This window comes from Eucyclogobius newberryi, unplaced genomic scaffold, assembly GCF_026437365.1.
Source record: "Eucyclogobius newberryi isolate DKJ021-1_F unplaced genomic scaffold, fEucNew1.0.hap1 SCAF_10, whole genome shotgun sequence".
Classification (NCBI taxonomy): Eukaryota; Metazoa; Chordata; class Actinopteri; order Gobiiformes; family Gobiidae; genus Eucyclogobius; species Eucyclogobius newberryi.
Genome location: NW_027315724.1, coordinates 31,646,599 through 31,659,012, shown reverse-complemented (window position 1 = coordinate 31,659,012; position 12,414 = coordinate 31,646,599).

The following is a 12,414-nucleotide window of genomic DNA, read 5'->3' as shown; positions in this document are numbered from 1 at the left end:
GTCTATGAATGCCTCATTTATTTCATTGCTCATGCTGTTTATTATACTTTACCAGTTTTACCATTTACATAATATGAGTATCATGCTGTCTAATGTTCATATTTACCTTCTCATTGACTGGTTAATATGCTCATACCCTATTCAAAGTATTTAGCCCTGTGCGCAATCCAGATTCAATGATCCAGGAAGAACTGGCACAGAGAGCGTTGTGCAAATTATGTTACATATTATTTCCACAAAATCCAGAAAAGCTGTTGCAATTTGGGAAAAATATGATTATTTGTATAATTTATTTAATGTTTGAAAGTGGCTGTATACTATAACATTACAGTAACATTGTACTAATTATACTTATTGTAATAATGTTACTCTATACTGTAAAGTATACTCTCTGCATGGGACTTTTCTATTGAGTGTTTCATGCCAAACTAGAACATTCAAGCAAAGCAATAGATGGCGGACGCTTAATCAAAAAAGAATTACTACACCTTTAAAATATAAACAAAAATATACTGTCCGGCCTGTAAAGAGATTTCAAAATGCCGGATAATTATTTTTTGCTTTCAAATTAATTTTTCAGTTCATAATGTGTTCCGCTCCATGCACAATCCTGATAATTTGCTATTTATAATCACATCTGTGCACTCACAAATGGCAAAGTGTCTCCTCTTCCATCTCCTCCAGCAGCAGTGCGTGGAATCAATAGGCTACAACTCCAGAACTGTAATTATATGAGGGCTTAATGCAATGGTGAGATAAAGTGTCTGATTTTTGTGCCCTCTAATAAACTATGTTGACAGCCAGTAAACTAAATCTAGCACTTTTAAAATCAATACTCCAGCATTACAAGGGCGCCCCGGTGTTGTGCGTAGTTGTTTTATTAGTTATACTTATATCTATATCTCGGTATTGTTTTGCGACTTTGACCAACAAGGTTTTGTTTGTTATTTGTGCAGAATACCGTTTGATTTGAGATGTTCTGTATAAATTTCAGTGCAGCATCGATAAGCTTCAGAAAGACTGAACTGACATGATAGGGTGGGAAATGTCTTAAAGCAGCTGTTTCTGTGATCGTCAATCACTCGACATTATGACAGATGACAATGGTTTATTTCAGACCTGCCCATCAAATACTCAGTAAAGCCATGGGAAAACATGACAGCTGAGCAGATCATTTCACCTCCAAGTAAAATGTCTACATTATCACCAATTACATAAAGATGTGTGCCATTTTGGATGCATACATATGAAGATCAAGGGGCATTAAATTTAGGTTTTTTTAGGGTCAGTGGGAGAGAACCTCGTAAACAGGATTGATGATGCAAGCGCGAATGAAGCTGTTAAATACAAGGCCAGCGAAGGGTTTTGGTAAGGGGTAAGGGAACATAAAAGCACACACACACACACACACACAACAATTATTTGCATAGTATGTGTTCTTTTAAACCGTAACATGTTGTTTTGACAGGAACAGACATTATCAACTGTGGTATTTTTGATTCTTTGACCTCGAAAAGATTTAAAAAAAAAACCTATGTCCTTCATACATTGAGTTCCTTCATCCTTCTATAAATTCAGTTCTCTATAACAACAGATAACTGAATGCCATCATCGTGTGTCAGTGAACAGCTAATGTACCAAACAGGGACAGTGTTCGCTCTGGGGCTTCTCATCATTAATAAAAAATGTCTCCTAGATTCCTGGTTCGGAATCTGTGATGTTGGGATATGTTTTCATTCTTATTGGCAACGTTTCCTGACACATCAGGCTCATCTTTTTCCATATTGACAATGAAGCTAACGAGGTGGCTACACAATCATCATAAAAAGTATAACCAATTTTATCATAGCTCAAGAAAAAAAAGACAAAAAAGTTACAATTTTACTCTTCACCTCGTGGCGTGGGTGGGCCTTGCCGATAATTCAAACATATTTAAACAGATAATGCTAAATTGGTTAAAGCCACACACAGCAATAAATATCTGCTGAAAAAACAAATTCATATCGCACTTTCCCTTCTAATTCCCATCATAAAATATGTGGCGTTGCGGACCTTATGTTGGACATGCAGACAGTTATTTAAAATGTATTGTACAACATAAACAAACAGCAGAGGCGCATACAAATCATTTCATTATCTATTCATCTATGCACATTTCTCAGTGTGACAAATGTTCTCTGTTGTCATTTAGTCACACCATCAGGAACCCTCCACACCTGCTCATGCATATGATCCTCTCCTTGTTTGGTGTCAGTTTGGCGCTACACAACAGTTGGTGCAAGGCAGGAAGTGTAGTCCAATTGCTGAGTTGTGAATTAAAAAAAGAAAACACATCATTATTAACAATCTAGTGACACAAACAAGTACAGTATTTTCCGCACTATAAGGCGCACTGAATGGTTTATTTTTCATATATAAGGCGCACCAGACTATTAAGCGAAATACAAAATCGTTTTGAGGTCAATAAGCACAACCAGAATGAATCCATATATAAGGCGCACTGTGTTTTTTTTTTTTTTGAAAATTAAAGGTTTTTAAGTGTGCCTTATTATTCTGTCTCCATTAGTGTTTAGGAACTAGTTTTACAGATAGTTAACAGTTGCTCCAATAAACACCAGGAAGCCTCTTGCAGTTTTGGATATTTACTGTAGCTTTGACTGTAAAACTGTAACATACAAAAATAGCAGCATATTACAATCATGTTACAACATTTTAATGAACACAACACATGCATAGCTAGATAAAGATATACATTTTAGGTAAATATGATGTAGAAAAGAACAACATTTGCTAAAATACCCCAATAAAAACGTGTGTAAAATTAGCGCTTAGCTTGATGCTAACATGTATTGAAAATGCCATAGACATGCTAATGCTAATCGCGTAATGTATTTTATCGCAAATTTCAACAATATTCACAACTTTTAGATGATATACATGCGTTCTCACTTTCGGCAAATTACCAATACATCCGGGAACTTGTACCCGCCGCCATTTTGACCGGGTGACGCTTGCAACAGCTGGACAGCACGTCATTTTCTACATCATACTGAGCGCGGCATAGTACTTTACAACCGCACGGCTACTATATTCACCAAAATGCCAAAATACTGCGTTGTTTTTGGATGCAATGTTCTCATATTGGATAGTCAGAAACTTAGATTGCCGGGTGAAAATTCCCGGGCTTTCAATCAAATAGTCTTAGATACTGGGCCAATCCACATCAGGCCAGTCAGTCGGGCTGTCCTTCCACAAACCCTGCGGCATTCTATAGGGACATTCCGCTGGTATCAGACCAAGGAATGACAGCTTTGTCATGTACCTTTTTCTGCCGTCATCGTCTAAAGAATTATAATATTCGTAGCTCATTATGCCGCGCTCAGTGAGACGTAGAAAATGACGTGCCCAGCTGTTGCAATCGTCACCCGGTCAAAATGGCGGCGGGTACCCGCCATTAAGTAAGTTCCCGGATGTACTGGTAATTTGCCGGAAGTGAGAACGCATGTATACAGCCAATAGATCTACTCCTAACAGTACAATACTTACAGACAGATATTTCGAAGGGCCAAATGACAGTTCAGAGGCTCAAACAATATAGCATGTGACTCTAGAAAAGTCAATGAAGAAACTACGGAAGCTCTGAGCAGACAAAAACACATGAACTCAAAACGGAAATCTTTTACCACTGGGGGCAGCACACTTATAGTACAGAAAATACGGTAAGCTATGATGCTATGTTTTAGGTATTTTCTCATTTAACTCATCAGCTTTGACACATTGGGGTAGGCTCAGGCGCAGTGTTCCCTGCATTTGCCCACCACCAACCAATGTATATTGTATTTATGTCCTTGGGCAAGACACCCACCTCACTTGTGAATGAATGTGGCGTGAGTATCGTACTTGGTGGTAGTCGCTGGAGTTCAATTCTATTTGCAACGTACCTTATGTAGGGTTTATCTTATTATTTGTTGTATTCTTTAGCTGCACACACATTCTCACACATGTTGAGGGACTGCAAATGCCAACACTTACGCTGGTGTAAATATAGTCACTTTCTTTCCACTCACAGCACTAAATGAGTAGCAGTTCATTTGGGATCAGTGACAGTCTAATTACAGACTTTGAGTTGAGTAGATTTAAAACAACCACCAGACTTCACTATATTAGCACAGCACTGTCATTATAGCTCAGTCTCAACAATGCACTGACGTATTCTGGATATTTTTACATTATCGTGCTGTCTTTAGAGGCTTGGTGTTCCTCTAAATTCTTCAGCTCGTCTCAAATCAAATGAAACGAGAGCAGTTTCATGATTTTTGGCAGCACTTCCTTATTACATGACCTCCTTCTTTGACCCTCTCTAAAGTTAAACCACTTCTCACAGCCAATTTCAAATAATCATTGAGGGAATGTTTATTGTTTTCCAAGTTTATTTTCTTAAAGCAAAATATTTTAAAGGAAAAAAATAACCTTGACAACCAAAAAATGTAGCCCCCCTTGTATCTGAAGAGCCGTTTATTGATTTAAAGTAGAAGGTCAAATAAAACAAAGAGGTGCAATCTTTGGAGTCAGCTGTCAATCAAATGAGAGGAAGAGGAGAAACAAAATAAATCACCACAATGTGTGTGTCTGAAGGCAATGGCCAATTCAAAAGATTTCATGTTCTGTTTTGGCTAATTGCTTTGGCAACTGTGCTTGATTTTCATCACTCTGAAATCTTAAAAATGTGTGCTGTTTACTTGATGAACTTGTACAAAAGCTATTTAGGAACAAGAAAATACAGTTCCACCGTATTTAAAACATCTTTAAAAAACAATTTCTTAAAAGAAGACCCGATTAATGGGTAATGAGTAAGATGACATGATCACTTAACCCCATAGCCCTTTGCAAACATGCACGTTCGGCCTGTTCAGTTGCTGAGCATGTTATTTGTATACAGTCTCCAGGGCTCTATTGTGCAGATGGGTCAGCTGTTTGTCCAAAGGAGGAGCAGGTTGGTGTGCAGGCTTCTCATCATCCCCCGCCCCTTCTACTCCCCCGATCATGTGTGCGAATGTAAATACCACAAGTACCACAGACTTTATTGACATGTATGTACGACACCGGGCAGTAGCCAAACCAGGGACACCACCCAGAGATCTTTCATGTGCACGGTTTGTAAAGGATTTATACAGGTAACGTGCTATAATACAGCATCATTTGTCATAACTATACCTTCTCCCCATCTCCATTAAATATTATAGGCCTATAGAATGTGTGATGTCATGTTAAACCCAGTTTCTAGGTTTAGATACAGTTGGCTACACTATATTTAATCTGACCTATAGAACATGATGTATATCCTCCCCATGGGTTACAAGTTTTATTTCATCCAGAGCTCTTCCTCATTTAATCACTTTGTCGGAGAGCTCGGGTTTCCTCACTCCACTTCAGGACTGGACTAATAGAGCTGGTTTGGCCCATCACAGCGAGATGAGCTGCATCAATGAGTGTCTTTTGTCTCCCAGAGGAACACTGTACTAGAATAGAGCACCCTCTGAGTAAGCAGATTGCATTCACTTTAATAATGTTACATACTCATGATGTGGTGTGATGTACAGCATGAGGAACAGGAGACTGGAGAGAGCAGTGGTTTATTTGACAGTTATAGCCTTGTAACTAATTTGTTGGTTTCATCAAGTCTTTCCTGATCTATATAAAGTATAATGTTGAGTTGTATTGCTTCAGTGGGTTGTATATACACAGCGGAATGGGACCTGGAACTTTTCCACATCTTGTCAAGTCACGATCACAAACTTAGATATAATGTATCGGTATTTTTTTGTGAAAGAGAAACACAAAGTGAAGCACAATTTTTACATGATTTACATATTTACTTGAGTGCAGTCAATTGCTGTCAGAGGTTGTCTGAGGCCCATGGTAACTCTGGAGTTCCACACGACAACTGTCAGTCGTGCACTACACAAATCTGGCCTTTATGGAAGAGCAAGCCACTGTTGAAAAACAGCCATAAGAAGTCCTGTTTAGTTTGCCAGAAGCCACGTGTGGGACACAGCAAACATGTGGAAGAAGATGTTCTGGTCTGATCAGAGCAAAATGTAACTTTTTGTCCTAAAAGCAAAAGGCCATGTGTGGTGGAAACACATGAGTCTGGACACACCACCTCTTTGTCAAACATGGTGGTGCAGCATCATGCTGTGGAGCTGCTTTTCCTCAGCAGGGACAGGGAAGCTGCTCAGAGTAAAGGGAAGATGGAGCCAAATACAGAGCGATCTTGGAAGGAAACCTGTGGCGTCTTCAAAACACTTGAGACTGGGGCAGAGGTTCACCGTCAGCTCTGAATCCAATTGAGAATCTCTGGCAAGATCTGAAAACTGCTGTTCACAAACACCCTCCACCAAATTGACCTAGGTTGAGCTGAATGAGCAAACATTTCAGTCTGTAGGTGAGAGATCTGGCAGAGACATAGCTCAAAAGACTCTCAGCTTTAATTTCAGAGAAAGACGGTTCCATAAAGTATTGACTTAGGGGCCCTGAATACTTTAGCACGCTTCACTTTTTTGGTTTGTTTGTTTCTTTCTGGCTCTTTCACAAAAAAATGCCAATACAATTCATTTAAGTTTGCGGTCGTGACTTGACAAAAATGTGAAAAGTTTCAGGGGCACGAATACCATTGTAAGCCACTGTGTGTTTAATGTCATTCTATGAACCATTCCAGATAAGCAAGGATGGAAACAAGCAGGTGCTGTACATATTGCACCTTTTATCACACCTTTTTACTCTTTTCTAAAAGGTTTTTCTGTTGTAGATTATTATCTTCTCTGTCACACTGTCTTCCTTGAATTTTAACTACCCTCTGGACAATTTCTCATTTACTTTTGAGATAAGTTTAATAACCTTGCCATGTATTCTGCAAATTAGTCTTTGCTACTGAAGCTTTCGACATAGTCAAAATGACATAGTCCAAATTGAATCTATCTTGGTTTTGGCCATACTCCAACCTTATTCACAAACCGTCAGAAAGCCATTTTAAAAGGGAAACAACAGGTGATGGCTGTGCGTAATCAGGAGACTCGTGCTGGGAGTCATTTTGTAGAAAAATCCATCTGGCAGCTGCCTCTGAATGTTCCCTTTAGCTGCATTTAGAGAGTCTACTCCATCTTCCACAGCTCAGCGGCTCATCCACACACACAGGCCGGGAAGAGGATATTTATCATGTGTTTGCAACAGAAACAGGGACTTCGGTATAGGAAAACAAATCCATACGGTCATGTTAGACAAGTCCAATAGCAATTCGGAAGCTAATTGCAAGATTAGCATGAAGACATTCCAAGTCTCATCGATCAGTCTAAATCATTAGCTCAGTACAAATGAACATAACCCCCCCCCCCCCCCCCCCCCTTTCTGCCACCGCAAATATTCTTCCATCTTCTACAAACATCAACTAAACCAGGAATGGACATTTAAACATGTATTTCCTGAAAAAACATCCCTCTAACATAATAATAAAGATGCTTAGTACCAAAGCAATTCATGGATTACCACAAATTGACTTTGTTGTGAATGTCAATTACATTGCACGTGCATTTTATATTAAAGATTCTAATCTCTGCATCAAGATCAGCCTGGCCACGTTGAATATCCTTCTAAAAACTGCAGTGGTAAAGATGAAGCAGCAACTACGATAATTGTGCACCTTTTGAAGTCTTTATCAATCACGTTTATGCTTATTACTTATTTTTATTGATAACATTTAGTTGTCATGCTTACTTATTTAATTAAAGGGCAAAAAAAGAGTATTAGTTTTATAGAAAAGGTTTTCAAAGGTAGGCATCTGGTTGTGTTCTGAGACGCTGCAGTGCACAGTATACGGGCCTAAATGGAGATTAGGACTGACAGCCTGAAACATGCCCTGGATTTACAATAGAATATATTTCCGCACTATGTATTTATTGATAATTGAGCGCCGGTGAAACGAAAATGTTAATGGTGGCAGTTAAATCAAATGGACAGTAGCACGGAGTCCCCGCCCGCTCTTTCTGACTGTCACCCATTCCAAATGTCTCTGAGCACAAATGTGATCTGCCACATTGTCATCCCGGTGCTGTGAGCTGCCGAGGATCATACGGAGAGACAGAATTACCTCCACGGTTAGATTTGTGTGGTCTTCACTCGCCGCCTCTCCCACAGGAACAGTTTACAGTCCAAAATATACATATTTCTGTCCCCTCATGTCTCTCATAACATGGGTAAACTCGGCACAGAAATGGCACGAATGCAGCCTTGTTGTTTTGCTTTGTTATCGGGGGTGTGATTGCTGTGAGTGGCATTGCTGGCTGTATTATTTGATTTCAAAATGAGTTGCAATTTTCTTATCCGGAAGGAAGCCTGTCGGAAAAAAAGGCTTTGTTCTGTCATCCAAGAAGAATTTGGAACCATCAAAATTCTGTGAGTGACGGCTGGAAAGAAAATGTGGAAATAAGAAGAGAGAGAAAACATGTCTTGTCTGTCTGTCTGATTGTACATTGAATTTAGTATGTCAACTGACCATCCAAGATATTTTAAGAGTGACACGTCCTTCGGCTGGCATTCCTGACCAACATTCTAGATCAAGGTCTATAGAAAGCGCTCTATAATTTGCCGAAGAAGGTCAGAGAAGGAACGAACAATAAGAAAAAAAGTGATGTGGAATGAGAATTGACTTGAAATTCCATATATACCGGTACATAATTCAGATTACATTTTACTGACGCATGACTCACTCTCCAGATTTGATCATTGTTCAAATTGAATAGTGGTATTTGAAAGGAAACGCTCTGAGGAGGATTTAGAGATGTCAAAAGCTCACAATGGACAATCGCAGTCTGGGCGAGAGATTGTGCATAAAAGGATTACATGTTGCGGAATAAGTGCTGTTTTGAATAGAATCATGTATTTTACAATGACACATCTTAGGGGAATAAATCATTATAGACACATGTTTTGATGTGTACATTAGGGATTGTGTCAAGATTATTCAGGTAAGATATAGATATACTGTAGATAGAAGGTTATTGATTGCACTAGATGAGAGCTTGAGCATTATTAGAGAAGCAACAATATCACAAGGTTACTTATGGAATCATTTATACATGTCATTGTGTGATTAAACCTCAAAGATAATAGACTACAAGATATTGTACACTTTTTGAATGAATATCCTCTTTGCAGAATTCTTAAAGGTGAGTATTCTGTATCAGTATCTATTTACTTGTGCTCCATAGTACAGTAATAAACGTGCGTACCTCAATGCGGAGTAGAGGACTGACACTTCACCTGGACATGTGCAGAGAAATCTGATGCAATAGGATTAATAACATTAATTCTGAGAGCGAAAAACACATTATTTTAAATTATAAATGTATTGTAATGACATACTTTGAATCATTTCAGGCAAAGCAAAAGCATCTTCACAGAGACGAGCAGGTGCCGTTCCCTCCAGGACAAAATGTTATGCAGTGCACCTATAAAGAGTTTACTTTACTGCCCTGTTTAGAATGAACACGAGGCAACAGATGAAACCGTCTCACAAATCAGACGCTGTTAACAATCTTTCGGTTCATTGCCAGTTTTCAACCATGTTTTGCTTTGATTGCAAACCTAGATACTTTGGACAGGACCAGCCGTGACATTTCATTTTCTCTCGATAAGAGTTGGAGAGCAGTGACAGAATGTAATTGGGCGATATGTCAGGAAATACCTTTAAGATTAATACGATTCATATTGACTGTCATTCAGACTTAACATTTGGTTTGGCTTCTCTTTAGGGGCTAATTTTAAGATAGGCCCCTGTCTTCCTTTTTCATCTCGGTTTGGCTTGGAGTGGATTATCAAACCTAATTTAAAAAGCCCAGCTGGTGAAATGCTGCTATAAATAACACAAGAAACATGTATAAGTAGTAGTATTAGTCGTAGTAAGGAGTACTATAGTTTTTCTGTTGTTTTGGCATTTCTGGTTAAGCAAGAAGTCTGATCATTTCTGTGGAGGATTAAATTGGATTAAATTAAATTAAGGATAAAGTAGGTTTATTTGCAGAAAAGGTTTAATGGTCATGTGCACCAGCAATGCACCCATTCTCTGAGGTTGTAGTCTGTTACAATTGGAAGGAGGGACAAAAGTGACTTTAAGAATAATGTGAATAGCAATTAATAAATACATTAGAATCTTGGAACAAATGTCTAAGGTAGATAGCTGGACAAAATAAAACCAGATGTTTCAGCGCGCATCCAAAAGGTATTTTCAATCTAAGGAGTTAGTCTGAAAAGCTGCTTTATTCTGCTTTGAGTTGACAAAACTCTGCCCTAAGAGGAATTTCCACTAAATCTAACCCTGCCTTTGTTACATATTAAACCTGTTTTGGGACATACCATATATTATACTGCCTTTTCTTCACCATTCACATCATAATAGCGTTTTTCATAAACTAATTCAAATGTAATCTTGCTACAAATTTGTTGTTTTTCCAGGTTCATAAGGGTTCTATGTCTCTATAAACAATCTGTTGAATATTTATCAAAATTAAAATATGTAGTTGATTCAAAAATAGGGACAGAACATAATACTTCCGGGATAACTAGAAACTGTACACCATAGAGCAAATGTACGTCGAGGGCTTGCCACTTTGTAATACTGGCTTGTAATTTACAGTACAACTAATGCTGTTCAGACTGCCATCACTCAGTACTGTCCATACCTACATTATTCAACACTTCCAGTTGCTATCTTTGCTTCTTTTTTCTTTTTTTTGCACCCCTTTTACAGCCTGATTTGACGTGTGAGTCGTCCAAAGCATACGCTATTTATATCGTGCTTTAGATATATATCAAATCCAGCTCTAGACACTTCAAAATGTTCAGAGAGAAAAAAAGATTAAGGAGAATATGAAACGCTTCCCATAATTCACCTGGCGTGTCTGTCTGTGAGCTCCGTGCTACTGCAGTGATCCAGTCCAGTGGTTTGGAGAGAAAGCTGCTGCAGATTAGACACTGCCTCTCCACTCACCTGGTCCGTCTCCTGTCTGTGGGTGGGAGGCACAGGGGGGTGAGAGAGAAAGGAGGAGAATGAGGGAGATTGGAGGGAGGGAGGAGATGGAGAGGGAAACGGCGGTGAGAGAAAGAGAGGCACTAAGCCAAACTCATCAGCCAGCCTGGCAGCCACACTGACACTGCGTGGTAATGAAGGCTGTGTGCAGTATTATGATAATGCCTCAATTAGACTAGACTGGATAATGGCGGAAAGAGACACAGTGACAAGTGGCACTACGAATCAAAGTGGAGGCCGTGAGATTTCTAAACAAACTGGGTTGAAGTATTTTACTGGAGAACTAGGAACATAGATGAACTTCCCAAAGCAGGGATCTTCTGAATGCGTACGAAAAGGGTTTGTCTGTATAATCGTGACACTGTTTTGTAAAATAAAACGATAGGAAGCTACGACCACCTTCACGCTCCTCTAGGGTGCAACAGTTTTATTCAACAAACGCAGGCTTTAACCAATTCAGCTTTGGAGGCTCAGTTTTCAGGTTCCTGTTCTGTGTTTGATGAACATAGAGACGTAATGACGCTTAAAATATTCCATGTATTAAACTCGTCTATCGTGCATTCATTTAAAATGCGTATCCCTTTGATTTCACGGGAATATGTTTAAGAAGATGGATAGGTTTAATGTCACACTGTATTACATTCTGACTGACTCTCCACCTGAGAAGTCACATGCACGGTGCTCTTTCAACGTAGGCTACAGTGAATTATGCATGTTCACTTCTCATTTCACACATTCTTTACATCTTTGCATCTTTTTCTTTTTCCTTTACATCTTCTTTGCACCTTAGACTGACTTTAAATCAACTACAAAGACAAATTGATACATTAAAATAGCAAAATAGCATAATGCTCTCACTGTGTCCGGTCTCTGCAGTCACTTTAGGAGAAAAGTATCGAGAGAGAGGTGTATGATGTTACTTTAAATGAGCCCCAGTGGAGCGCCTGTTCTCTTTCTGTGTGTTTGACCACAGGGTTTGTAAAATAAGCAAGATAAGCAGACACAGTTATTTATATGGTAATTCTGCAGCGAAAGACATTAGGAGTCTGAGAGTTAAGGGGAGTGAAATGAGATATTTTTGTGTGTGACTGGCCTCTTCTATAAGTCTTTGTAAAGGCTGTTCCATTTTGACCTTGTGGTGCAAAAAGGCTTTCCTTTCACTCACCATCATTTGTAAAGCATTTTTTGATTCGGGATGGACAATTTTGGGTAAATACAACATCGCAATGGGCTTTTCTGGTCTTTTGTAAACACGTTTGCCGCTCTGCAGTTAGTTGACCATAAAACAGAGAGGCGCCTGTAATTAAACTATGCCTGTTGTAATATTCGCAACA